A 5,476-nucleotide genomic window follows, 5' to 3' on the forward strand; every position below is an offset into this window, starting at 1 on the left:
TCAAATGTGTCTCTGTGATAAAATAAATAAAATAAATAAAATAAATAAAATAAATAAAATAAATAAAATAAATAAAATAAATAAAATAAATAAAATAAATAAAATAAAATAAATAAAATAAATAAAATAAATAAAATAAATAAATTAAATAGATAAATAAAATAAATAAAATCCTCTCTGTGTCGATTTGAATAAACACAGATCTTTGCTGCGCATTCACACATTTGTTTAACGTCTTTGAAATCATTTGCCGTCCGTCTCTTTCTCATTTGAGAGTGTAGTTTGGTGGAGGGGACACGGAGGGCGCGACGGGCACAAGAGTTCATCGTGGGACAGGGCGACGCTGTGAGATGTTTGTTCTGAGATGCTGATCTGAGGCCGGGGTCCAAATGGGTGGGCTGCTCGAGCTGCACAGGCTCGAGTTTACTGCGCCACCAGCCACCAGCATGTGGCTTTTATAGTGAGACAAATATATAAGAGGTTTAACAGATCGGGTTTGATTAAAATCTGCTCTTGGTTAATTGTATTCAACAGTAAAAACTACCACCAGTGCGTATACGTCATGCTGAGGCGGTGCCATGGACTACAACAGGAGAAAAACACACAAAAACATCACATTTGCAAAGAATGAACCGGGATAATTGAACTTTGTGGAAGTATTTATATGTTGCAGAATACACAGGGAGACACTGTCACTTTAACCATAATTTAATCACTCACTGCACTGTTCACTTTCTACATATGTAAATGCAACTGTACATTTGTGTACATATCAAATCATCAAATCATCAAATCAAATCAATTTATTTTTGTAAGGCCCAAAATCACAACAACAGTCGCCTCTGAGGGCCACAGGGAGAAATGAATCAACAATGTCTGTGGTGGCGATGGAGTCAGACAATGTCTGTGGTGGCGAGGGACGATGTCCCAGGGTCCTCTGTCCTTAGACTCTCCTTCTCGGCCAGGAAAAACTACAAAAAAAACCTCTTTGGGAAAAAAGCGTAGAAACCTGGAGGAGTTCCAGTGAAGGAGAGATCCGACTCTCACAGACGGACAGACGGACACAAGGAGACTGGAGCTGGACCCACTCTTCAGGCAGAGTGGGTCCAATAGTGAGCCTATTTTTATTTTTTATCCTATAGCAGATTGTAACTGTTTTTCTTTTTGCCTTTATAGGTTGTTTTATCATTGTTCATTGTTTTATGTTGCAGTGAGTCACCAAAGCAAGTTCCTATGTTTGTGAGTCCTGTTCATTGACAACGGCAATAAACCTTTTCTGATTGTGATAAAGGGGGTAATATTGGAAAAAATGCATATCTCAGTATTTCTTTTGGAGTGTCCCGATGACAATATTCAGACCATATTATGTCAATCCAACTTGTGCTAAAACGTAATAGAAAAGTAGTTTCAGGTTTAATTATGCTGAAAATGTGTAAAATTTCTGTCAAATTAATCAAAAAATATCACCTTTATTTGAAAGAACAAACCTCTTTTTCTTCAAAACAACAATCACAATATGATCTAAATGTCGATATTTATTGCCCGCCCCAAACAGGAAATTAATTTGTAAAAAAAACAACTCTGTAGGCGGGGTGATGCTGGTGCTTAGTAGTAGTTGTATTGAACTATTGCAGTTGTTGTATTGAATAGCTCTTTTAGAGTTTTCTTGGCCATGTTTATGATGACGATTATGATGATTTATTTTTTATATTGATTTTATATTCCATTACTGGTTGGATGTGTGCCGTTTGCTCTCTCTCTGGTCGTGGTTCTCTTCCTCTCAGTTTGTTTTTTATGTGTTCTACAAAACTAACAGTAAAAAAACATTTAAAAAAAGAATAATGAATGGCTCAGGCTAACTTACACTTTTATCACTATTATCCCTGCAAATGTGTTCTTTACATTCCTTCAAAGTGCTGCCGGGGCAACCAAACGCCGGGCGATGTGGGACTTTGACCGAGCCTCTTCTAGCTTCGAGGTGACACTCCGAGTCATTCGGTTTGACACAACCGTCTCCAGCTCAATATTTGTGTTTCCGAGTCCCAGCCCCGAAACAATCTTGTGATTTCCCGTTGACTTGTGATGACAGACATGTGAGATTCTAAAGTAACGTACCAAGAACAAGGTCTTTGTCAACTCAACAAGAACCTTTGAGAAGTCTGGATGAATTAAATCAACATTAAACAGTTCAATAGAAGTTGTACTAAACTAAAAAAACACTCCTATTCATGGATATCCTGTTTATAGATGATATATTGAGGACTCTTTTGCCCATTAGAAAAGACATTATTTCGTTTTTTTTTTGCCCTTTCCTATTGCACAAACCCTTTTTTTATGTCATCCTGAGCTTTACAGCCTCAAAATAGTCATAGTCATTGCAAAAGTCATGGCAAAACATCTTAACTTACCCTTTTTCTTTGTTTTTCCTTCAGTTCCGAGCACCAACTCCTTTTCCACCTCCCAAAAAAAAGAAGTACGTGCCTGTTTTGGTGGCCCTCCTCACTGCTCACCACACCTCCTGCATTTAGTCTCTCCATCCCAAACTTTCTGAGGTCTACGCCCACTTCCTCTGCCCAGAACAGAGCTCCCTTTTGCTCTCAATCAAAACAACATCGTGGCCCGCTGCAAATGACCCACCCATGGCCACCACTGGGACACATGAAAAGCACAGACGTGTCCACTGGAGAGAGGGAGAGACTCGTTTGCAGTGAGTCGTGCGTTTGTGGCGCGCTCTGAGATGTGAGAGATATGAACACAAAAACACACTGTGGTCGTGCAATATGTGGCACAGGCGTCTGCAGCGGGACTGAACGAGTTAAAGGGGGAAATGGCACAGCTGGAAACAACATGTAGGTGTAACGTTGCAGAGCAGTAGATTAAGGGAAACAAGCTCTTAAAGGCATAGATGGATGTTGTGCAAACTTCTACGGATCTTAAATGACATGTTTGGAGGAGAGGACCGGAGCAGAAAGGAGAAGTATAATCATATACAGATGATGTAAATAAGACCCCTGTAAGACCCCTGTTGCTGGGATTGTTCCACAGCAGGAGTACAAAGTAGTGGTCAAGGGATTTATTCAAGTAAGAGTAACTGCCTGTTTTCAAGCTAAATAATATCTGTAAATGTTAAAACTACATACATCTTGTACCTTTACTCATAGTGGGGAAAGGAAAAAGTTTACTCCAGTAAGAGTACTTTTACTTCAATAAATATATTACTCAAGTAGTGAAGTAAGTCTATAGTGTCAGAAAGTTACTCCAAGAACTACAGTTTCTTGAAAAAAGTACTCTAGTAAATAAATGTGACAGAAACAACTTCAACACTTCAATACTAACTTGTATTATATTGCATTATATTATATTATGATGCAAACCTTATCCAAACAAACTGTTTTATGTCAATAAATGAATATGGATGATTAAATATCCCAGTAAACAGCGCCACCTCGTGGTCACTAAGTTCCACAATTATTTCTCGTTAAAGCAAAATAACATAATGAGGTTAAATAGTGCAGGTTAAATATAATAAAACTGCAGGTGTGATCAAAATGCTTTTGTAAAACATCAATAATCATCTAAAACAAATGTAATATCGGACCTTCTGTGGGTGGAAGTTTCCATGTGTTAGTTTGGAGTCTGTTTAACTCATGTTATTGCACACTAACTCACAATAACGTCTTTCAAATACAACATTTGCTTTATATATCTGTTCCTAAACATTACTTTCTACATAACAATGTTTTTTTTCCATCTAAAACCTCACGTCATGCAGAAATGCCGCCCCTTCTCCACCGCAGTGGTACAGCCCGTTGCCATGGAGACCGCAGAAGCCTCCACCGGGCCTGCCCGTTAGCATTCCCATTGCCCGCGTGTAAAATGGTGAGTGCGTCCTCAACACACACGTCGCGGTTTCACCCTCTGACACACGACGCAAAGCCACATTTCCAGCTCCAGTTCCAGCTCCGTAAAGGCGCGTGGACGTTTATGAAATGCTTTTAAATCCGGAGTGGAAAAGACTCAGGCGGATGTGAGCGCCAGCTGCTAGCGTTAGCCTCTGAGTTAGACTCTGCTTTACCGAGTTCAGAACTAACTTTGGTTTTCACAGCTTTGCGTCACAAAACTGGCATCCATTCTGCTTTATTCATATGTATAAGAGTTATGTTTTGTCCCGTCTGCTCGGGACTGTCCCGGGGACTGTCCTGTGTGTCAGTGTGTTAGGCTCCATGCTTGAGGAATGCAAAGCTGTTGTCCCACTCCAAGAAGCTCTGTCGCTCCTCCTCTGCAGACATTTTGGGGGGACATCTTGGGGGGACATTTTGGGGGGGACATCTTGGGGGGACATTTTGGGGGGGACATCTTGGGGGGACATTTTGGGGGGGACATCTTGGGGGGACATTTTGGGGGGGACATCTTGGGGGGACATTTTGGGGGGGACAGCTGGGAAATGTTTTGATCCGGTGTCAAAGTCGTGCCAGATGCCATTTGAAACCGTTATTAAGCCGTTATTAAGCACGAGCAGTGGTTTAGACCCTGGTAATAACAGATACTGCTCGTGTATGTGTGACAGGAGGTGGATTACACACATTTAGACTTTCATACAATAGTTCATGTGGATTATCAGTGGAAACGAGCTGTACAAGTGTCATAAGGATTCAAAGCAGCTTTAAATGTGCTGTAACGATTCATTGGAATTGACTAGTCGACTATTAAGAGGTTTTCTATAAGTGTTTTTTACTAAGTTATCTGTTTTCTATTATTTATTTCTGTGCCTAATCTGTGTTGCAACACTGGAATTTCCCCATTGTGGCACAGATAAAGGTTATCTTATCTTAAAATAATCTTAATTGTATTTTGATTATCTTAATTGTATGTTGGACAATACAGACTTTCAGTTGCCGTATTTCAATCTGTTTGGTTAAAAATGTATTTTGTTTGTAATGTAATGACATAATAGACAAAATAATCACTGTTGAGTACTAAAATGATCATTAGTTTCAGCCCTATGCTATAGTGGTGTTACAGTACAGCGCCATCAAGGTAATTAAACATACATACATTTAAAAAAAACATACAATACTACATAATATATATTTTTTACTACTTTTTTAGTATTTTTTTCACACATTAATTTTAATCACGCGGCCCATTCTGTATTTTGTATGACTGTAACGGTGAAATAGACAAAATAAACAAGCCTCAATAGAATATTATCAAGACTATTATGTCAAACTTTAATCCACAATTGAAGTTATATAAACCACAGACAATACAGAATAGGACTTTTCATGCCAGTTTATCCGCTTATCATCGTGTAATGTATACGCTTTTATATGCAGCAGGTCTGAACGTGACCACTGTATTTCTTGTTTTCTTCTTCTCGCAGCGGAGAGCGGAAGAAAGAACCGGTTGCTATGGACAGCGTTGGACCACACTGAGGATTTAGAGCCTGTTCTGCCACTGCTGCGCCGGAGGAGAC

At 39.4% G+C, this 5,476-nt stretch overlaps 1 protein-coding gene across 1 annotated transcript in view; it reads right to left on the reverse strand.

Annotated features, from left to right (window-relative positions):
- emp3b (epithelial membrane protein 3b (MAM blood group)) overlaps positions 1 to 2,496 on the reverse strand; it is a 60,534-nt gene extending 58,038 nt beyond the window's left edge. Inside the window, exon 1 of the mRNA XM_072448488.1 lies at positions 2,409 to 2,496. The gene's annotated coding sequence lies outside the window, so the exon portion shown is untranslated. The remainder of the gene's footprint in view (positions 1 to 2,408) is intronic.
- Between the last annotated feature and the right edge of the window lie 2,980 nt (positions 2,497 to 5,476).

The sequence above is a fragment of the Eucyclogobius newberryi genome, unplaced genomic scaffold (assembly GCF_026437365.1).
Source record: "Eucyclogobius newberryi isolate DKJ021-1_F unplaced genomic scaffold, fEucNew1.0.hap1 SCAF_17, whole genome shotgun sequence".
Lineage (NCBI taxonomy): Eukaryota > Metazoa > Chordata > Actinopteri > Gobiiformes > Gobiidae > Eucyclogobius > Eucyclogobius newberryi.